Source organism: Eptesicus fuscus, chromosome 16, assembly GCF_027574615.1.
Source record: "Eptesicus fuscus isolate TK198812 chromosome 16, DD_ASM_mEF_20220401, whole genome shotgun sequence".
Lineage (NCBI taxonomy): Eukaryota > Metazoa > Chordata > Mammalia > Chiroptera > Vespertilionidae > Eptesicus > Eptesicus fuscus.
Window position 1 is genome coordinate 37,330,741 of NC_072488.1, and position 23,986 is coordinate 37,354,726.

The following is a 23,986-nucleotide window of genomic DNA, read 5'->3' on the forward strand; positions in this document are numbered from 1 at the left end:
TGCAAACTCCGGCTGGAGTCTGCCATCTTCGCTGCAGATTAAGGCCGGAGTTTGCCGTCTTCATCTTCACTGCAGACTCTGGCCAGAGTCTGTCGTCTTCGTCTCCAGAGTCTGCAGTCTGCAGTCTTCGCTGTGGCCAGAGTGCCGCTCCTGTAGATCACTTCGCCCCCCGCCCTCCCTCTCAAGCAGGCGTCCTGCCTCACCCGGCCACTATGCGCCTGGAGCAGCTGGGCGGCCGCCATCTTTCGCCTTCTAATTTGCATATTCCCTCCTGATTGGCTGGTGGGTGTAGCAGAGTGATGGTTAATTTGCATGTTTCTCTTTTATTAGTGTAGATATAGATGTCCAGAATAAGCAAATCCAGAAAATAAGATTAGTGGTTACCTAGGGTTGGGGTGTGGAAACTGGGGGATTAGGAAGTGACAGCTAAAGGCTATGGGGTTTCTTTTTCAGGTGATGAAAATGTCCTAAAATTGACTGTGATGATGGTTGCACAACTTTGTGACTATACTAAAAACGATTGTCTGAGTGGTATATAAATTATATCTCAATAAAGCTGTTTTAATAAACAAAGCATTAACTACATTAAAAAAAACACAAAAACCACCACAACAACCTGCTATAAACTCAAGATCATTCACTGGTTGCTAACATACATCTAGAATTCAAATACTGATTTTTTAAAACAAGAGATCAGAAAAACTTATGCAGCTTTAGAACTTGCATTAACTCCCACTTCTTCTAGAACCAGAGAAACTGAGAGAAAAGTCATTTGAACATTCACAGGATATGTAAGTATTCAAAGAGGTGAAGATTTTTTCAAACCAACTGCTTTTTGTACCGAAATAACAAAATTCACAATTAGGGTTGGAATTTTTAATCTCATATTCTGTTTCAATCTAGCCTCAGTTGTAGACAGGAATTTTTGCTTTATGTTTTTGCCAATATCTTACATCATTTTCAATAAATGCAACTGAGGGGTGTTTTCTCTAACACTAACCAGTTAATCAATTCTCTAGCACCAACTGTGTGTCCAACAATTCAATTCAATTCTGATACTACCTGGACTTAGCTTAGATCCCACAAGTTAAAGGGCTGAGTCCCACAAGACTGCCCCACTTCAGATGCCAAATGCACGTCCAAGCCACCCTTACTTCTGACAGACTGGCTATAAATCAGGAATTCCCTTGCCCTGCTCATGTTCTGTAATATACTAGAACAGCTCACACAACTCAGAAAAACACTTTACTTATGTTTTCCCAGTATATTATAAAGTGAAATATTAGCGTATAGTCCTACTTGGCTAAATAGCTAAAAGTAGTTTTAAAAATTAATACTTCTAGTATTAGGAAGAGCCACCCTTCTTCCAATATTCTAGATTTGTACTTCTCATTAAATGTTTATTAAAGATCTCTTCTAACAACAGCAATTATGGACTTACCTTGCAGTTTAATTAATTTAGGTATTGTAGCCATTTTCAAACTGAGGGCTGTAGTCTCCCTACTTTTAATTTTGTGCATCTAGTCACTAATAATGTAATTATTAATCCAAAAAATATTACTGAGCATTCACTACAATGCCAGAAGCTATGGGAGTATTCAAACTAATGCAAAACGTATGATTTCCTCCACCACCACTTGCTTACTTACAGTTATGAAAAAAAAAATGTACATCAATCACCCTAATCCAAATCAGTATAGGACAGGTACCATATTAAATACTATAGATAATTGTAAGATTCCAAAGAAAAGTGATACTACTTTGGTGTGGAAGAGGATCCAGGAAAAGCTTCATAGAAGGAGTGGTAGCTGAGTTGAGCCCTGAGAGATAGACTAGATTTTGATAAGTGTTAGAAACAACATACATCACGATAAAAAAGGCAAGGGGGGAAAAACATATTATGTGCTTAGGAAAGGGTAAAGTTAGTAGGTTCCCTTAATAAACTGTTAAGTCTGTGGAAATCAAGGACCGTATCTCGAAGCTCAATGCATATCAGCAAGCACCAAATAAATATCTACACTAATAAAAGAGTAAGATGCAAATTGACCATACCTTCGCGACGCCCACCAGCCAATCATGGGTATGCAAATTAACCCAACAAAGATGGTGAGTTAATTTGCATACGCAGGCGCCAATTGGACACAGGCATTCTGCACCATCCCAGCCACTCAGGGCCTCTGGGCAGTGTGGGAAGGCAGAAAGGCAGCTCTGGCCGGAGTAAAGGTGGTGCCGGCAGCCAGGGGAACGAAGGCCCATTCTTGCACGAATCTTCATGCATTGGGCCTCTAGTATATATATTAAAAGCCTAAGCGACCTTTACAACCGGTCGACCGAATGACTGGTCACTATGACGCGTAATGACCACCAGGGGGCAGACACTCAATGCAAGAGCTGCCCCCTGGTGGTCAATGCACTCCCACAGCCAACCTCCTGCGGCTCGCCAACCTCCCGCGGTCCCTCCCCCCGTCAGCTGGCCCCGATTGGGACTGGGCAAGACGGCTCCTATCAGCCCCAATTGCCGGCCAGGCTGAGGGACCCCGCCCATGCACAAATTCGTGCACTGAGCCTCTAGTGTTTAATAACAGAATGAGAGACAGCTGAAAGGTAAAGAAATGCCTGATATAATGGGTCTTAAGAGCCAGTGAAAAGAGATCAAGCTTTTTTCTCTTTTTTCCCCCTGTCCCACTTAAGGGGAAAAAATTGTTTTAAACAGGACCTCAAAAATTTCCTAAAATTTTATATTTTAACCCATAATGTGACATCCATAATGAGTTGTTTCTTATTTCTTAACTTATTTTTATGTTATCTTTAATTTTTTGTCCTAATTATGTCTCCTGCCTTTACTGGAGTTTGATTGTAGAGTATACAAGAATATGTTTAAATTTTTACACCTATCTTTGAATTTCATACAGCTTAAAATTCTCAGCTTAAAATTCTCAATTAATATTTTCACATATTAACATTTGTCAAAGCACTGGATTCTATGTAAGCTAACATCATTATTTTTCATAATAGAAATAAGATTCTAATTAACATATTGTTCTTTCTCTTTGAGGCCCTGACTTGGATATAAAATTGCTGGTATTTAAATCTGTATGTTTGGTGGAGTTTTTGTTGTTGTTTGTATACCTTTGACCACAGAGTCTATCACTGTGTTTACTGAGCCAAATTTATCTACAAGGACAAAGAGCAAAGCTTCCTATTCATTCTAGCTAAATCAATTAGGTTATTCACACACTTATTGTACATTTGCCAAACGTTTTTTTTTTTTTTTTTTTTTGCATCAATAAAAAGCAATCTTATAATAAAGGTTTATCTTGTTTTGGGGAAAAAAAGCCAGGGTTCTCAAATTCACTGTGTTACTTTGCAACTCTTGCTTCACTTTCCTTCAACATTGTGTAGGTGGAGGAAAAAAACCAAGACATTCAGAACAAAATGTTAAGTCAAGGGAAATTTTTAGACAGCAATAAATTGTGAAAACGACTTAAACTTACTGTCAGAACAATCTTTCATAGAGAAATATAAATGTAGGCACTTTAGTACACCCTTGACATTCAATGAAAAATACTAGGCTCAGAATACCATAAATTCAGACCTTCTTTGTTCAAACTAATTTGGACTCTTTTTCATATTCCTCAATAAACAGAAATTAAAATACGTATTGTCTAATTGCTATTCTTAATACTTAAAAAGACAAATTCTTAATAATTCATTCATATATATTGACATAAAAATAGAAGGAGCTATCTAAATGACTATATCAGACTAAAATATGTGTCATTTTCTACTTCATTTCATATTTTTGGTGTTAGAAAGGAAGAGTAACCCCATAAGAGGTATCTTATTTTCCTTTTCAGTAAAAATAGACTTTTCATTTTCAGACTAAAATCTGTCACAGAAATTAATACACAAAGCCTTTGTTAGTGGTCCCTCATCTCCCCTTACTCCTCTTACTCCATCTCTCCCCAAGACCCTGAGTATCTAGAATAGAACCTTAGATTTCATGGTTCTTTATAAGTTTCTTGGTCAAAAAGCCCGGTTTGCTTAAGGCATTAAACAAAGTATTAACCTGGAAAAACATGTTAACCCTTCAAGACACTGCCTTATGTCACAATAACTAACAACAAATTTGATTACTACACTAACAGGAAAATTAATATTATGGTATTTGTTAAAGTAGCACCAAATTGTATGTTGATATATTCTCAAAGTTCTTCAGAGATGAAAAGTCTTAGCAATTCCCATTTGTATGTTAATTTAAAACAGTAATTTGGAAGTGAATTCATACAAATTTCAAGTTAGCACTAAACAAATAAACAAAACATACAAACTGCTCTTTCCTAGACAAGTGCTAACCCTTATAATGGAAAAGGAAAACACTATCATGTGTTAAAGGACAACTACTTTCTGCTGCCCAGAAAACATTCACCCTTCCTGTGGTATAATAGCATCTTCATTTCCTTTTTGGAAGTAGTTTATAGTATATAGTGGAGTTGATTACACCCTCAATCCTGATGGTTGGGCATAAGGCTCAGTCCCAGTCAGAGCCTCACATTCCCCTCCCTACAAGGGGAATGGGCCAATGAGATGCAGTGAGACTTGCTAGGCTCCTAGCAAAACGATCGTCAGTCACTCTTTCCAGATACACATTACACTGTGAGGATTTAGGGGCCAAAGGGACTGAAGTTATCTTTTGTTCATGTAGGGCTGAGGAATAAAGCCAAAACTAAGAAAATAGTGCTAAGAAATGTACAGAAATGAAGTCTTAGGAACATTGTTTGAGTCTTGGGTGGAGCCATTCTTAAAGCCACATCTATCCTGGACCAGTTCACACAAACCAATGTCTTTTCCCCACTTAAGCTAGTTTGAGGGGAGTTTTATTGTCAGACTAAAAGAGTCTTACTGATAGAAATACTACTTTAAGTGTATTTGTTTCCACAAGAGTAAGTATACTAGGTCAAAGAATTCAGTTCCAGAAAAGTTAAAAACAGATTCTTCCCTCACATGATTCTGGTTTTTCAAATCCACTCTTTCTGAAGAACTCCTCCCTGCTAAATTCAAATGCTACAAGACTTTATATCTTTTGCTTAATGTGAAGAATGTGTGTGTGTGTGTGTGTGTGTGTGTGTGTGTGTGTGTGTGTATTGCCACAAATGAGTAAGAATAAAAAAATCAACAATGGAAAAAAGAAGTAAGTATGGGGTTGGTGAGGGGAGTCATCTATAGAAGCTGTAAATAGTAACCAGATGTGCTTTTTTACTAAAGACCTCAATGAGAGTCAAAGACAAAATCTTATAAAATTAAGCAGATTCAACTACATACAGATTCTAATACAAAGACACCAAAATGCTAAAATCCAAGTTCTTATTTTAAAAGCAGCTAATAGAATTTAAATTCAAAGGAAAACTCTTTGGGAAATTGAAACATCTTAGACTCTGGACAAATCATTATGTAATTTTAAAAGAGGTAACAGTTAAACATACCAAAAATATTTATTTTAGGCACTCTATGTTAATACTGAGCCCTCAAGTCATTCTGAAAATGTTTAGGAAAATAAGACTTAACAGAGTACATAAATCACACTTAAGAGTAATATAAAAGTAGTACTTCCATTTTCTAGGGATTTTGATGACTTAACTGCTAACAAGAAAGAGAGAATAACAATGAACAAATAATAAAATGGAATTAAGATGTATATCCTTGTGCTTCTCAGATCATACAGAAGTGAGATCTTCATTTTAAACACCAGGTATGCGCACTGTAATGAATTATAAGACTTTATAACAATGAGACCATTAATATGGAGTCTGTCTATGTGCAAGAGGATGAGATAAATTATTAGTTGAAATAAAGTAAAATAGAGTGGTTAAGGGAGTTCTGGAGTCAGACTGTCTATGTTTGTCTCCTGGCACTGTCATTTAATAGCTGTGAGACTTGGACCAACTTCAGTAAGGTTCAGTTTCTGTATTTGTAAACCTAAGATAATAAGTAATAATATTAACATGTATGCAGTGCTCATCATAATTGGTGCCAGGCATTTTACAAAGATCTTTACATATTAACCCTTTGCACTCGGATGTTGAGTGTGACTCAACACGGTTAGCAGAATAAAGGAATCGAAAAAAGCAAGCGAGTGCAAAGGGTTAATTTTTAACTTCCAATGATATTTTTCAGAGATAAATATTATCATCTCTGGCTTTAAAAAAATTTTTTTAATTGATTTTTTTAGAGAGACAGGAAGGGAGAAAGACAGAGAGATAGAAGCAATGATGAGAGAAACATCATGGATTGGCTGCCTGCTGCACATCCACTACTGGGAATTGAGCCAGAAACCTGGGATGTGCCCTGACCAGGAATTGAACTGGTAACCTGTGGGTTCCTAGGTTGATGCTCAACCACTGGGCCACACGAGCCGGGCTCATCTCTGTTGTTGTTTTTTTTAAATATATTTTTATTGACTTCAAAGAGGAAGGAAGAAGGAGAGAGAAATAGAAACATCAATGTGATTGGCTGCCTCCTGCATGCCCCCTACTGGGGATCAAGCCCACAAACTGAGCATGTGCCCTTGACTGGAATCAAACCCGAGACCTTCCAGTCTGCAGGCCAAAGCTCTATCCACTGAGTCAAACCAGCTAGGGCCATCTCTGTTTTATAGATGAAGAGATTGCGGCCCAGATCAGTAAATTACCTGAGGTCACACAGCTAATAATTGGTAGGGCTGGCATTTGGGATAGGAATCTGAGAAGTCTTGATTAAGAGTCTATATTTATAATCATTACAGGTGATTACTTTTCACTAATATAAAATTACCTACCTCAAGAGTTGTTAAAAGAATTAAGTACCTAGCACATAATAGTAGCTCAATAAAGTTTTTATTGTTACAGTACTTCTGATAGTTACTTTCTATTTACTTGAATATTTATATTATCAATTATTTAGAAACTAGTGGCCCGGTGCATGAAATTCATGCACATTAAAAGGGAATTAATTAGAGGAAATATTTTAATATTGCTATTTGCCCTTTCTCTATAATAGAAGTATCGAAAGAAGATTAGTAAAATGTATATGAAAATCTTCTTCCTGCCAGAGTCTGGGGCACACCACAGTACGCAGAGTCAAGTCCCCACCCACCTGCGCCTCGAAATCATGCGAGACCCAGACCCGGCTGGCCCCATTCCCATTTAGGAAAATAAGACTTAACAGAGTACATAAATCACATTAGGTGAGATCCAGACCCGGCTGGCCCCACTCCCGTCAAGCCCTGCCGGGCGGGGGGCACAGCCTCAGGTCCCCTGTCAAGCCCCACCGGGTGGGGGATACAGCCTCAGGTCCCCCGGCGCACCCTCAGGTCCCCTGATCTGGCGCCAGGATGGGGCGAAGGGCTTGGCCTGAGGTCCCCCGTCAAGCCCCGCAGGGCGGGGGTTGGGGGTGCGGCCTGAGGTCCCCCAGCCTGGCGTTGGGGCAGTAGGCGTGCCTTGAGGTCCCCTGTCAAGCCCCGCTGGGCAGGGGACGCAGCCTCAGGTCCCCGCCCTGGCCCGGCTCCACGCAGCCTCAGGTCCCTGCTGATTGCTCGTTATGGGAAACCCACTTCCGTTGTGGGCACAGCCATCTTGTGTTACAGGAACCCCGCCTCTGCTGTGGGTGCAGCCATTTGTGATGGCGTGATGGTTAATTTGCATATTACCTCTTTATTATATAGTATGATTACTTTAGTAAGAAACTATTTCCTGCTAAACAATGTTTTGGATAGGGGGACAATGCTGGAAATGAATTTTTATGAAGGGTAAAAAACTTCTGTAGTCTGGTACTTCTGAGGTTCCCATGAGTTTGACCTTGAACATGGGAATTTGAGGTACCTTTGAGACATCCATGGGAAGAGATAGAAATATTTATACAGGGTGGGACAAAAGTAGGTTTACAGTTGCGAGTAGGTGAAATAGTTTATTCTTATATTATTATTTATTATTATATTATTTACATATGAATCATTGTAAACCTAATTTTGCCACACTTTATAGATAAACATAAACCTGGAAATCTCCAACATACAGATGAAATTACCTAGGGAAAGCATATAGAGTAAGAGAAGAAAGCCTAAGATTAAGCTTTGAGGAATCAAAAATTTAGTAATCTGAAAAAGCAGCATCAACTCCTAAAATAAAAAATGTAATAACAGCATCAAGGTGCTGGTTATGGTTATGGTGTATGGTATCCTGGAAGTGAAGAAGAATGCTTCCAAAAGTAGGAAAAAATGTGGTCAACAATGTCAAATGCTGCTCAGAGGTCAGGTAAGATGTCACTGGATTTTGCAATATGGAAATAACAAGTGATTTCCACAGCCATTTCAAAGAAATAATTTTATTATTTATATTTTTAGTATATTTATGTGTATTTTTATCAAGAATAGCAAGCAAGCATTTCAGATATGTTGATACTGGATCTCCCTTGGTCTACCATCAGCATTTTCCTGATTGAACGTTAAACACCATCCTGGCACTAGGAAGGCAAAGAAAAGCAATATCCAGTTCCTATCCTTAGGAAACTTACGTAAGGTAATTTAATGTCAACGGAATATGACAAAAGTAGTATCTGGATTCTATGGAAGCAAAGAACACTCATCCCAGTTCAGGGCCTGGAGTTAAACTGTTTATGGACAAACAATATCCACTCATTCCCTTCCTGAGTAGCTCCTATGTTCCTTGTATGCTAGATCTTGGGAACACAGAAACAATAAGCTTTAATATCTGTATCCTCATAACTCATGGTTTAGTAAAATGTGTCCAGATATGTTAAAAGAAATTCTAATACTATGTGTTAAGTTCTATAACAGAGATATTAACCAAATGACAGTAAAAAGGCCTGAGACCCTAACCTAAACCTGGAAAAGTTGGAGAAGGCACTCTAGAAGAATAATATATACAAGGCTTTGAAGAATAAAAAGGCTTCAGCCAGAGACATTTATTCCAGAATAACACTGGCAAAGGGTCAAAACTGTTTTGAGGCCTGGCCAGTGTGGCTCAGTGGTTGAGCATTGATCCATGAATCTGGAGGTCACAGTTTGATTCCGGGTTAGGGCAGATGCCCAGGTTTTGGACTCAATCCCCAGTAGGGTGTGTGCAGGAGACCGCCAATCGATGATTTTTCTCTCATCACTGATGTTTCTATCCCTCTCCCTTCCTCTCTAAAATCAATAAAAATATATATTCTTAAAAAGTAACGACAATATTCTAAAAAAAACTGTCTTGAGAACAGTAAGAATTTCATTATGGCTTAAGCACAATAATGAAGGGAAGGTGAGGAAGCAGCTAGAAAAGTTAAGTTAGGGTCCCAAGTCCCATTATTTAAGGACCTTATAAGCCAAGATAGAATTTGAAACAGATCTAATAGGAAATGGGAACCCAAAAAGAGGACCGACGTAACTACATTTATTTTTTTCACATTCTCAAACTTGACAAACTAAACTTATGATTCCACCCTCTGCTCCAACCTGTCCTACCCCTAATCTTTTGTTTTAGTAAATATAGCACTATTAACCCAGTAATTGCTCATACTAGAAACCTGCAAGTCTTAAAACTGCCTTCTCATCCTCGATGTCTGGACCATCCCTATGTCCTAGCATTTCACTTCTAAAACATACTCAACTCCTCCACCTCAGGGTCTTTGCTCATGCTGTACCCTCAGCCTGGAACAATGTTATCCTGCTCTTCGCTTAGCTGTCTCCATCTCATTCTTGAGATAGTAGCTTAAGCATTCAAGTGTTAAGAACTGCTTTCTCTGATCACCCAATATAATCCTATTATTTTCTCTCATAGCACCTTGTCCTGATTTGTTTTTAGTATCTATCTCCATCCCTAATGAGGGATTTTCATTAGGAAGAAATAGTCTTATTTTGTTCTCTCATTGTATACTCAATGCCTGCAACAGCTACATCAAGGATGTCAAATTCACGGCCCACGGGCCATATGCCTCGCTTATTTGGCCCGTGTTAGCCTTTGAGTTTGACATGCTTGCTCTACATAGTAGATGTTCAAGAAATATTGGTTTTTAAAAAAAGGATTTTTAGAAAAATAAGCTTGAAAGCAGTATGGAGGATGTGTGCAGAGGAGAAAGAGGAGGAGGACATGAGTAACATGAGCAGGCTAGTATCAGCTAGATCAGATAAAAACAGCCTCGATGAAAGATTATAAAGAGCTTAACCTAGCTAAGATGGTAGAAGTGAGGACAGAGAAAAGCAGTACTTGGAAAACCAAAGCAGAACCAACAGGTTCCTGACTTGGGCAGGTAGAGAGTGGACATTAACCTCCATCAGGAATGTACAGATCAGGAAAGAAAAATAAAGAGGTCTTTTTTGACCACGGTAAGTTTGAAGAATTTTAGTTAATATGTCTAGCAGGCAGTTGGAATTTTAAATGTGAAACACATTTAAGGAGGTCCTAGGCTGAGGACAAATCTTTCCCTCTCTGTTTTTCTCCTCCACCAAACCAAATCAGGATGCCATTAACCCTTTGCACTCGCTTGCTTTTTTCTCGATTCCTTTATTCTAATGCTAACCGTGTCAAGTCACACTCGACATCCGAGTGCAAAAGGTTAAGAATAAAAATAAAAGCCCTGGCTGGTTTGCCTCACTGGATAGAGCATCGACCTGTGGACTGAAGGGTCCCAGGTTCAATTCTGGTCAAGGGCATGTGCCTGGGTTGCGGGTTAGATCCCCAGTGGAGGGTGTGCAGGAGGCAGCTGATCAATGATTCTCATCATTGATGTTTCTCTCTCTCTCTCTCTCTCTCTCTCTCTCTCTCTCTCTCTCTCTCTCTCTCTCTCCCTTCCTCTCTGAAATCAATAAAAAATATATTTTTAAAAGGAATAAAAAATAAAATAATAATTAAAAATAATTTCCAGTGTTTGAACACCTACTTTACACTTGACACTGAGGGTTTCATATATTATTTCTTTTTCCTTTCAAGAACTCTACAAAAGCTTTGAGAAGTTAAGTAAACTGAGTCAAGTGGTCAAGGGAACAGAGCCACTAATCAGTTTAGTCTTCTTCAAACTAAAACCTCTTTCTATTATACTACCTTACCTCTAACTTGAATGACCCATGAAGTCGGTTCTGAAAAGGGAAAAACAAAACTAAAGGAGCTATCAGACTGAGAGGATACGGAATGAGTCTAAGACAGGAGGCAACAAAAAGAACAAGTTTAATAAAACTTGATGTAAAGGAGTTAAGAGAGAAAGAAGTGGAGTGATGATTTAAAGACCTTCTAAGCCAGAAGGAGCCTCGTACCATAATGTGTAGTAGCATATCTAGGAGATTGTTAAAAATGTAGAATCTTGTGGCTCACACAGATTTACTGAATCAGAATATTCATCTTGCCCAGCCAGTATGACTCAGTGGTTGAGTGTGGACCTACTGACCAGGAACTCATGGTTCAATTCCTGATTAGGGCACATGCCTGGGTTGTGGGCTTGATCCCCAGTAGGGGGTGTGCAGGAGGCAGCCGATCAATGATTCTCTCGCATCATTGATGTTTCTATCTCTCTTTTTCCTCTCTGAAATAAATAAAAATATACTTTAAAGTTTTAAAAATAATATGTATCTTAGGTGCTTGGAGGAGGGGGAATATGAGAGATATCTATAATACCATCAATAATAAAAAAATATAAGCAATGGAAAAATATCCTTGGGTGAGGATTAACAAAAAATAAAGATTAGTTTATACTGGAGGATGTGTTGTTGTTTTTTTTTAAAAAAGAATATATATCTTAATATGACCCTCAGGTAAGTCACATAATACATTGTTTGAGAAGCACAGATCTTATGCCATTTCATAAATGAAGACACTAACCAAGTTCAAAACAGAACTCGGACATCTTGTCTCTCAGTCTAGTATTCGTTCTGCTTCATTATGTGCCCTCCAAACAGACACAACATCACTGAACTTCCCTAATCTAAGGGTTTTTGCCATAGAAACATTTAGGAGTTGAAATAAGTTTAAATGAAAAATTTCCTGACCATTTTGATTTGTTTCCACTCCATTTGGAATTTTAAAGAACCTCATGAATTTTCTCCTTTCATTTGTTTTTATCACAATATGTCTTAGTCTATTCAGGCTGCTCTAACAGAATGCTATAGATTGGATGGCTTATAAATAATAGGGAATTCTTTCTCACAGTTCTGGAGACTGGGAAGTCCAAGATCAAGGCACTGGCAAACTCCTGTCAGGTGAAGACCTGTGTCCTAAATGACAAAAGAATCAAAGAATCTCTCTGGGGTTTTTTATAAACTCACTAATCTCACTCATGAAGGCTATGCCCTCATGACCTAATCACATCCCAAAGGCTCTATACCTCCAAATACCGTCACATTGGGGATTAGGTTTCAACATGAATTTTGGGAGGACACAAATGTCAGTCTATAGTATTACATGAAATGCAAACATGCTATCCCTGACTACAAAGAATTCTTCAACTCACACAGTAATGTTGAACCCTGACTGATCAATGTGAAGAGACAGTAAAGACAAAGAAACAAGAAAGACACTTTCTATAGGCAAATTATTTAAAGACTAGAGGCCCGGTGCACGAAATGCGTGCACAGGGGTCCCTCAGCCCAACCTGCACCCTCTACAATCCAGGAGCTCTCAGGGGATGTCCTATTGATGGCTTAGGCCCACTCCCCGGGTTCTCTGCTCTCTGCAGGCCTGGAGGTTTCACTGCAGCCATGGAGATGAAGCCCCCATGCCCTGCTCTCCGCTCTCTGCCTGCCTCCCCATGCACCATGCGAAGGAAGCCCCAATGCCCTGCAGTGTGCTCTATCTGCCAGGCCTGGGGGCTTTGAGGACACCGACACACTAAGGAAGCCCCCATGCCCTGCTGTCCAGGCTCTGTTTGCAGGGCCTGGGGCTACCCCGTTGCCACGGAAGCCGCCATGCCCTGCTGTCCCGGCCCGGCTCTGTTTGCAGGGCCTGGGGCTTCTCCACTACCATGGAAGCTGCCATGCCCTGCTGTCCCGGCCCGGCTCTTTTTGCAGGGCCTGGGGCTTCCCCGCTGCCGCCGAAGCCTCCATGCCTGCTGTCCGGGCTCTGACTGCCGTGTCTGGGGGCGGGTCAAAAATCCCTCCGGAGGCAGATCCAGCTTTGCTGCTCTTGCTGACAGGCTGGACACTCCAGCATTGGAGCTGAGCTGACTGGGCGCCGCCATCTTGTGGCTATGGGGGCCGCCATTTTTGTCGTGGAGTGATGGTTAATTTGCATATTATTCTATTATTAGATAGGATGGAATCATGGAGCTGGAAGAGACCTTATAAGGCTGAGATGACAGGTAAATTTTTTCTAGAATGCCAACCATATATCCGTTGACCAGGCTGTATAAAAAAGAGTCTGAAGCTGGTTTGGGGTCAGTTATTAGCTATATCTGCCATGAGTTGGTTCTAAAAAGGGCTATCATAAAGTTGCTAACTTTGTAAAGGTAAGGACCAGAATTCTAGGTCTCCTGATTTCTGGTATGGTGGTTTTTATCCTCAATCACCCTGCTTCTCATCTCTGATATATTTGTTCTATCAAAAAATAAAATCCTTGCCCTGGCTGGTGTGGCTCAGCTGGTTGGAGCATCATCCTGTACACAAAAGGTGGCAGGTTCTATTCCAGGTCAGAGCACATATCCAGGTTGTGGGTTCAATCCCTGGTGGGGGTGCATGAGGGAGGCAAGCCACGGATGTTTCTCTCAAACGTAGATGTTTTCTCTCTCTCCCTTCCTCTCTATAAAATCAATTAAAAGAACATTTTCATGTAATAGATAATAAAAGTCAACCCAATTAAAATTTAACTGGGAGGTAAACAAGTCCTCAGAATTCACAAGTCCTATAATAAAGACTTACATGTACTTTTAAGTACTTTAAATTTTTAAATAAAGCCCAAACCTATAGGTTGTATCTTTGTGATCAATAATCACTGATTCAAATTGTTTTCTGACAATTTTACTTCATGGTGAGTTTTTCCATGTGACCATTTTTCTTGAGCTTTTAGCCATGATGACTCAGGGCACCTAAACGCTATGAAGGAGCTCTCAATTTAAGAAGTGGGAGGAGAATGAGGGGGCATATTGAATCATTAACAGCCTACTCAGTTCTGAAACCTAGCAAATCCTTTCTGGAAGCCATGTGAAAGACAGCTTCAGGAGGCAAATTATGGCTAAAACCTTAAAAGACTGGTATATAAGAGCCGAACTATATGCAAATAAATTGGCATGCCATTTCTAAAAGAGACACAACAAAGAAGCTTTAGCAAACAGTGGTTTTCTTTTTGTTGAATGAGTGTGAAAGATGGATTGAAAAAAAAAAAAAGTCTGGTATCACTGAAGTCACAGACCTTACAATTCATTGCTCCTTTGGTGAAATGATAGGACTAGTTTAGAGACTGAATCATCCCATTTTAAATGAAAATTACAGCAAAGTATTACGTAAATTTAAAAAGCTCTCAATTACATAAAGCCTGTCTATAGGACTGTGGTTTCTAATTAGAAGCAGTCAGTATTTTTAAACAGACATACATTTAACAGAACTGCTCATGAATGATCAATTTAATTCGTTTTGTAATTTCGATTTTTGTAATTTTGTAACTTAACTACTTTTTGGTCCTTTTGGTACATTACAATGAGCATCTACCAACTAGCAAAAAAATCAGGGCCAATCAACTTGTAATTTATTCCATGGAAGGAAGGAGAAGTTATAAACTTCTTCACCACATTACTAATCTTTCTGTCCTTTCCTCTTGACTGTCAAAAAGAAGCTCAACAGAAGTCCAGGCACAGTTTATCTACAAGACCATTTACAATTAAGCTAATATTACAGTGATGATGAAGACCCTATTTCACATTTTTGGAAAAAAACAACACACTAGTACACCAAGAGGTGAAAATAGCTTTGGAAATTCCACCATGGTGTTAATTCCACTACCAAATTTTGCTGGTTTAGGTATAGGTTCTGGGTAGATGCAGGATTAAGTCATGAGAATTTCAAATCAATGAGTTTATTACTGTTTTTGACATTATTCAGTTCAAAAAGTATTGCATCCTATATGTCACACAGTTATTGGTGTCTGACTGGATGGAATACACCATCTCTTCACCTAGAGCACACACCAATAATAAGGGCAAGAAAAGATAAAAAGAAGCTACACCAGGCGTCCTCAAACTACGGCCCGCGGGCCACAGGGGGCCCGCCAAGGACATTTATCCGGCACGCCGGGTGTTTTTGCTGTTTTGTTTTTTTACTTCAAAATAAGATATGTGCATTGTGCATAGGAATTTGTTCATAGTTTTGTGTTTTTTTTAAACTATAGTCTGGCACTCCAACGGTCTGAGGGACAGTGAACTGGCCCCCTGATTAAAAAGTTTGAGGACCCCTGAGCTACACAGTTAAGACACAATTAGGAAAAGTGCCCTTTACAAACTACTGTTTAAGGGCCTTAATTCATCCCAAGCCTAGTTTATAAGTTAATAAAATGGCAGGCAAATGTAGAAAGTACCGTGGAAGAGCAATGGGCACTGCTAAGCTGGCAAGGGAAGATGAACAGAGCTAGTGGCAGTGATGAAGAGATGAACCTGAGACAGAAGTGTGAGAGGCAGGAATGTGTACTACAAGTGTCTTGCTCCCCTCCTATCTCTTCATCCCCCATCCTAAGTTATTTATTCCACAAAATTGGAAATGAAAACCAGATTCATAATCCTACCACCAAATCAACAGACTAAAGGCTATTTCTAAAATGAGCCACACATCAGTATGGTCACCATCATAAAATTTCAAAGTCCTTGGTGAAGAACTGCTGCCATTTTAATTTTCCAGATTAATCAAAGATAGTCTGATAAAGACTTTCCAGAGTTAAAGAAAAGCCCAGGAATTAAACATGGGCTTTGTGTTCTATGCTAATAGGTTAGCGTTTAAAGCACATTAAATAATCCAGCCTAACAGCTCAATCCTGATAATACGTGGAATATATGGAGAAAGGGTCTAAATATCTATCTACATACACACATAGGCATATACATATATGTACACCAAAGGGATAACAACTCTGAGTAAATTAAAGAACTAGATACCTAACAATTTTCTGAAAAAATGTTTCAAGTAGGAAGCTTTGTTAAAGTAGTCTTTAGATAGATATATACACCTATGCTCTCAGTGGTCACTTTATGCAATGTCTTATACAATAAAATTTACTTAATTTCTTTAAATTCTACATATTATTGGTTAAAAATACAAAAGAAAACACTGCCCTCTCATTATGCATAATTAACTAAAAAATGGTTTTCCTTATTCAGTGTTATCAGTAGAGTAAAAATCATTCAAATAAGTTTAGTTTCTTAGATTAGAAAATTTATTCTTATAAGAAATAATCCCTGCCGTGGCTAAGTGGCTCAGTTGGTTGGAGCATCATCCTGTACGCCAAAAGATTGTGGGTTTGATCCCAGGTAGGGACATGTCTGAGAGGCAATCCATCAATATTTCTCTCTCATGTCGATATTTCTCTTTCTCTCCCTTCCTCTCTTTCTAAAATCAATAAAAACATATCCTTGGGTGAGGATTAAAAAATAATAATTCCTATAAAAATAATTCAAAATGAGTAATCTCTACATGTACACTGTCCCATGAGCTTTTAAAAATCCATGTTTATGATTTTTTAGGGGAGGGGGGCACTTTCAAACATTTGGAGCAAGAGACCCAGTTTTCCTATTATTTCAATAATAAAGATTTTAAAATAGTTCTTTATGGGAAATCAGCATGTTTTTTAAACAACTACTAACTTGAGAACTGAAGCATAAATACAAGATTTGAGAGCCAGAATTCATTTTGCTAAAGGTGTGCAAGTCTTTCAGTTCCCCAGGGGTATGATAGCAACAAGGAAGTTATACAGTTTCATTACATTATAAATGCCACCTTTTCAGTCTTGAATGCATGACACAAATGAAACTTATCTGTATAACTGTTTTGAGTACTTAAGTAATAAGAAATGTGCCTGGTCTTCTCGTGTGTAAGTGTACATGTTTTAATGTTATCTGACAGAACTTAAATTAAGTATCCAAATAAGTGTCATCTCTTCCATATCAGTCAATAAGTTATATACTTATTCCAAATGATGCTACAATTGTCCCAAACATTATTAAAACTCCTTTTCAGTCTATAGGTAGATCTGATTTTTAGAAACACTGTCTTCTCACAGTGGATCTGATTTTCAGCAATAGCTTGAAGTTGTTTCCTATTTTCTTTCTGTCAAAATCCTTTCTGAGTCATATCTGATAAATAAAATGAGATATCATGTGGTTAATCCTCTCCCCCCCCCCTTTCCTTAAACACAAGAAGCAAATATAAAGTATATAGAGTAATGAGCTATTTTCATGTGTGGCATTTAAACTGGTTTAGAAATCAATTTAAAAAAGTTCGAAAATATTTTGAATAATCTAGTATTGTTCAAATAAGGTATAGTTTCAAGGGTGACTAAAGTAGACTTACTTTAAATAGATGTATAAATTAAATATCCTTACTTCAAAGCAAGGATGGATAACCAGGCCCTACACAATCTGTTCTCCTCTACCACCCCTTTATCTTTCTGACTTCAATCTCCCGCTACACTCTCTCACTCTAACCCAGCCACACTGCTCTTCTTGTAGTTTCTTGCATTCTAGTCAAGCTCCTGTCTCAGGGCCATTGTACTTGCTTTTCCCTCTGCATGGAATGTGTTTCCCAAGATTACCTGCAAGGCTTACTCCCTCACCTTCTGCAGGTTTTTACTCAAATATCAATCACCTTCTCAATGAGGTCTGTTCTGCATCCTCTTCCCATTCCATATACATATCCTCTCTTCCCCTTCTCTATTTTATTTTCGTGTATGTGTATGTGTGTAAAACTGTTCATTATGGAAATTTTCAAACATACACAAAAGTAGAGAGAACATAAGAAATCTCATATACCTATCTACCTTCAACAATTTTCAATAATATGGCCAATCTTGTTTCTGATACTTTCCCCTTGAAATTATTTTAAAGCAAAAATATTGCCATCATAGTTTAATTCATAAGTACATTATATCTCTGGAAGGTAAGGACTCTGTTTAAAAACCATAATACATTGTCAAACCTTAAAAACTTCATAATTCCGTCATCAAATATCCAGTCAATGTCCTAATTCCCCAACTTAGTTTGCTAAAAACAGAATCTTACTAAGGTCCCTATTGCATTTGGTGGATACGCCTTTTAAGTCTCTTTCAATCTTATAGTTTCCTCTCCCTCTCTTATTTCTTGCTATTTATTTCTTGAAAAATCCAGGTCATTTGCCCTTAAAAATTAAATATTTTACTTATATTTATTGTATGTCTTATTAGAATATAAACACCACGAGGCAGGGATTTTAGTCTGTGTGATATCAGCATCTAGACCAGTGCCTGACACATAAAAGATATCCAATAAATACTTACCAAATGAGTGTGTGGCATTAATGCCAAAAGTCTACTGCCCATCCAATAGCAAAATCTTCTCTTTTCCCGCTGAGTCTGACTTAGGATTCCCAGTTTACCGAACATTAACACTCCAGGCAGCCACCACCAAGCAATCAGATTTGGTACCAAGGTGAAATCTATTTGCTAGCCCTGCTTTAGTCTTCTTCAAAATAAGTGTGCTTCTTTCTCCAGATTCAATACATACCTTTATGTTTAAATTGGGCTGAAGTTTAGAATAATAAATTATTGACTGTCATCCTTGTCAAGTATGTTTAAACATTTCTTAGCTTATTTTACAATTTAGATTAGAAAAAAAAAGCAAACTGTAGCCAAAAGAAAAGAAACTGTAGAAGATGGTGGAAAAGTGGGGGTACCACATATTTGCAGAATTAGTAACATCCCTAGAGATTCATTATAAAATAAAAACCAGCAATACATTTTTTTGAAGAGGAAATAAATTACATGTGTATTGAATTAAAAACTTAAAAACACACTCAATATGAATGGTCAAGATAACTGGGTCAAGATAAATGGTCAAGATAATTCCAATTAACTGGGGGATGATAAATGTCAGGATTGTCCCACTTATAGGCACCAGAAACATAATCTATTTTCCTGTGAATGGTATTTTAAGGTGTATAAAAGTATTACAGGGATGATACAAGAACTACTATGCAGAACCCTATTTTTCTGAAAGAGTTTCTTGTGGGGGAAAAAAACTCGAAAAACTAAAAGATCTTGTACAATATTCTGAAATAATAAGCAGGTCTTCTTAGACTCATTTATAATTCATTTCTCTTCAATTACTTGATGAAGTTCTTTTCCTCTAAGTTCATTTCTGAAGGAAGCCATGTTAATTTAAAGGCTCCAATCAGATGTTCCTGTTTCCATTACTTATTTCTATTTAAAAGGGGGAGGGGGGGTGTGAGCAGAAGTTTTCTGACATTCACTCAAGAAATCTTGCGCTTTCTCTTAATTACTTGCAAATTCACTCAGCAACAACAAAAGCTATGAAGAACTTACTGCGTGTAATATGTTAGGCAATTATTTTTAACCTTTGGAGAGAAAAATTATTAGGAGTGGTCTTTCAAGATAACATTAAAAAAGCTAATGATATAACCTGAAATTATATCTAGTTCTTTCCGTGACCAATTTTTTTTGTTTTGAGGTTCCCACGCATTAATCTGGGGAAATTTTTATCTGGCAAAGGTCAAGCTTAAAGAAAAACAACAGTAAATGGCCACTACACCACATGTGTAAAAAAAATCTCCAACAACCCCAAATCCCTGGAAAGAATGACTTTTATTATCTTTTCCTGTGTGATCTATTTAGAGCAAATCTGAAAAAGATGGCTAGAAATCTATAAACAGAAAGTGCTGGGTGGAATTTACTGTTTATAGACTTTAGCTAGAATTTTATATGATGTTGCCAGGACTCTTTAATATTGTACTCTTTTAAAACATCTTCATCAGGTTTCCTTCATTTGTTGATTTTCTCCTTTCTTTCCACTGGCTCGCTCTTAAATTTGTTTCATTCTCCTCAATTAAAAGACATTAATGTAACTTTTGGAATAACATGATTTTTTCCAAAGAAACTCCTAGAACCATCTCAGTGCTGCCATATACTTGTCATAATGAAATTTTAATATATAGTTAAAATGTTTGATAATCCACATGAGCATTTCTGATTTAAAAAATACTAGATTAGGTTCATACTTATGCGCCATGTAAGATATATATATATATATATATATGTATATATATGAAGGTTAGAAAGATAGTTTTCAATTCTAAGTCTTTTGGCTTAAAATCTTTATCAGCTATTTTCTATCTGAAAATAGTCATTCACAGAGTAGGATTACTCTAGTCCTTATCATATAACCTACTGGACAAGGTATATTCTGAAACGACAGAACCTTTAATGTACAAGTGACATTTTGAAAACCTGAAAGGAAGCTGAAACAAAGTCAAATGGAAACATACTCGGACTTCTTTTTCCTTTACCATTCAGCACTACTAGAGACTCAGGTCCCTGCCCTGTACTTTTCAGTCATTTCTTTTAAGGGGTCCCAAAGAAATCAGTAAACCTTCAAAGTCAGCCTTCACCGGTCAACACTAATTTCTGCACATGGACTCTAGTAATTGAGCAAAGGTATTATGTTAGTAGCTTCCTTAAAGTTCAATGCCTCTGGGTAAATTTGGTTTATAAATGCTACCGAAAAAGTGCAACATAACCAACTGTAAGATCACTGAAATGACAATTTTAAGGAGAGCAAAGATTTCATCCCCCCCCCCCAATATCTGCCACTAAGACACAAGTTCCAGCTCACTTTTTTCCCAACTCAAATACTATTATTACATTACAGCACTTCTATAACAGTAATAAAAACCTAGGTGAGAGTTTTCACTTTAAAAGTTATATATTTATTAGATGACATTATAACCACTTCACTACATGCAACTTTCCATACATTTAACTGTTCTATTTTCCAATCGTTTGTTTTAAACTCAAGTTCTCTTTTAACATCCTACAGAAAGGGAATTGGTTAGGTGGTTGGGGAAAACTACAAAAATAACAAATGTCTCACTTTCCTTTTCTGATGGAAACATCAGAATCTAAAATCTGGGGGCAACTAGGTAATTCAGGATAAGTCAAAGCACACACCATTACTACAGTCCTGATCATCATTCACCTCAGGAAATAAACTAGTAGAAAAGATGCTTGATTTAAATTTTTGGTACCTTCTAGTTTGGCTCAACTACCAAAAACACATAACTTGTCCTCAGAGTTTAGTCTTTTCCTCCAGAAGAGGCTGTTGGTATGTATAAAAAACGTAAGGAATTCATATGTTGTATTTGCACAATAAGGACAAGGTTTTGAGAGATGTAAATCTGATCACTCTGAGAAAATATTTTCTCTTTTAGTTATAAAAAAAATCACAAACTAATACAAAACGGTAGAAACGGAATCTCTTCCACAATTTAAATTTTTTTAAATTCACATCACTATGCAAATTAATAATTCTTAAAGATAATTATGTTTCTCCTCAATCATAAAATACACATTCAATGGAGAAACAGACAAAGCCAGCTCTGAAACAAAAGATCAGCTGCTAACAAAGTAACGTTTTGTAGAGTAAGTACACAGCCTTTCCACCAAAATAGATAGATAACCCTTTTCACGCACTTAAAGCTTCAGTCCTTAGCACAACCTGCACCAATGGGTAAAACCCTCATTTGATAATTCGTTGATACACTGTTTGATGGTTGCTGGGGATGTTAAAACCAAGACACATTTCCTTGGGTGTCGTGATTCAGTTTTGTCAAACCTGCATTTAAAAAACCTCTGCCCTCCCATTCCCTTTATCATTGCTCTCTTGCCTTTAAGAGGCTTGCCTGCACAAAAACAAAAGTAGACGGTGAAATGAAGTTTATGATTTACTGTATTTCCCCCACTCTGGGCCTTTTTAAAGAGTCCTTTGAGGTTCTAAGGTTCAAACACCATGTAGGAAGAGTTATTGTTTGAACTACCTAACAATTACCCAGACTTCTTTTAAGACTTCAGCTAACCTGTAAGTAGAATGAGCATGTTTAACTTTTCCACGGGGCATCGGAGGACGAGTCCCAACTCATAAATGCTTTCAGGTCCTCAGCCACCAGGCGCGGGGGAAGACCCAGCGTATCCATCCATTAAGGGTGTTCTTCCGGGCCTCAGTTTACCCGCTTACAGAAACGGGCTTGGTATTAACTTGTTTCGTAGGGGCCCCGGAGTGTCATTAATTAGCGTTTCAAAATGCTCCGAGGTCCAGAGATGAAAAGAAATGCGAGAGACACGCAGAGATGATGACAATAATCATAACAATAAAAAGAATGACTAACTTGGAAGTCTGCGTTACGTAAGGAAGGCGAGAAGAAGTTAGGAGGTTCGCCCGAACAAAAGAAAAGCCCGCCGCCCCCCTTTGTTTCCCTTTCATTTCTCTTTTTCCTCCCAGCCCCCGCGGAGCTCCCCTCCCGCAGCACGCGGCCGGCGCGGGGCGCGGACTTGGCCACCGCGCGCCCCGCTCCCAGGCGGAGGGGGAGGGCGCGCCGGGCCAGCTCCTGACAAAGGCTCTCCCTCCTCCGGCGAGGGCGCGGGATGCAGGCGCCGCAAACTCCGCTCCCCGCCGCCGCCGGCGCCGGCGCGGGGCCGCGCAGGAGGGAGAGGGAGCTGGCCCGCCGCCCGAAGGATCCACCGAGGAAGTTGCGCGCCCGCCTCGCCCGCATCCCTCACCGGCCCTGCCGCGGCGCGCCGAGCCCACTCACCGGACAGTTGGTGGCGGCCGCAATCCCGGCGCGGCTCCGAGACCCGGAGCGAGGGGGTGAAGGGTGCGTGCGCTGGGAGCGCGAGCAGACAGCGCGGCGTTTCGCCGCCGCCTTCCTCGCCAGCCAGCCAAGCCGGGCGACGGGAAGTTGGCCGCCGAGCCGAGCGCCGAGGTGCCGCGGGCGCAGGGACTGGCGCCGGGCCGCTTTGTGGTGCGCTCTCGGAGGGCTCGACGCAAATCCGAGCGCGCGGCACGACGGGTGCTGCTGGTGGAGGCGGCGGCGGCGCCCCCCGACGGTCCCTCCGCCTCACACTGCCTCTGGGTCACTGACACACTCTCGGAGTGAGGGGAGGGACTAGGGGATGGGCGGGGCCTGGGGGAGGGGCCGGGGCTGGGCCGCGGCGGGAGGCGGTGCCGTGGCGCCGAGTGGTCTCTTGGGAGTTGTAGTTCTCCCACAGAAGCAAGAAGGGCTACATTGTTGAGGATGCTTTCTGCTCGCTGGGCACTGCGCATGCTGGGGTGGGGGTTGGGGGCGGGAGCCTGGGGGGCGGGGTGTCGGCCCCCACTGTTACTATGGTCACCGACACAGTAAGGAAGAGAACGTGTTTAGTGCTGCTGCTCACTGAACAAGGCCCTTCTTGTATTATGGTGCTGTTAGAGATCCCGCCCTTAGTCTTCCCTACATCGCTCCACCCCCAACTCCTAGCCTCACAACTCACAAGTGCCCAGTGAAATCTGATTTCCTCCCCATATTTCGGTCTTCCCTGCTGCTTAATTTTATGCCACAAATCCTAAATCACAAAATACCCATTTTCTTCCCCTCCTTCAAGTGAAAACTCTCTGCCTCAAACCCATCCACCCCACACATACCCCCTCCCCCCCCACACACATCTTAAAACTTGTAGAAATGTAGCGCCTTCTAGTAACTTAACAATTAGGTTCTAAAACTGTTAGGAACATCATCACTATCAGAGGTTCGCCCCCCACAGTAATTATTTTCACTTAAGTAGTCACCTCTAATTTTAAGGCCAGCAAAAGTAAAGTTCAGTGTTAAGATTGCTGTATTTTACTTGATGGGTGTAAAATAGTCCAGATTATTTTAAGGGCTACAATTTTTAAGAAATACAAATTTCAAAAAGTGCAGATTCAGAAGATAGGTGGAAAGTTGAAAATTGTTTGATATATATTGATATATATATAT

At 39.4% G+C, this 23,986-nt stretch overlaps 1 protein-coding gene across 2 annotated transcripts in view; it reads right to left on the reverse strand.

Annotated features, from left to right (window-relative positions):
- Window positions 1–22,848, reverse strand: part of PELI1 (pellino E3 ubiquitin protein ligase 1) — a 60,826-nt gene extending 37,978 nt beyond the window's left edge. Inside the window, exon 1 of one of the 2 annotated variants that reach the window (XM_008147550.3) lies at window positions 22,787–22,848. The gene's annotated coding sequence lies outside the window, so the exon portion shown is untranslated. Of the gene's footprint in view, window positions 1–12,168; window positions 12,236–22,786 lie in introns of those variants that run through there. The other variant, XM_054727925.1, reaches the window with a different exon arrangement.
- Window positions 22,849–23,986: the final 1,138 nt, after the last annotated feature.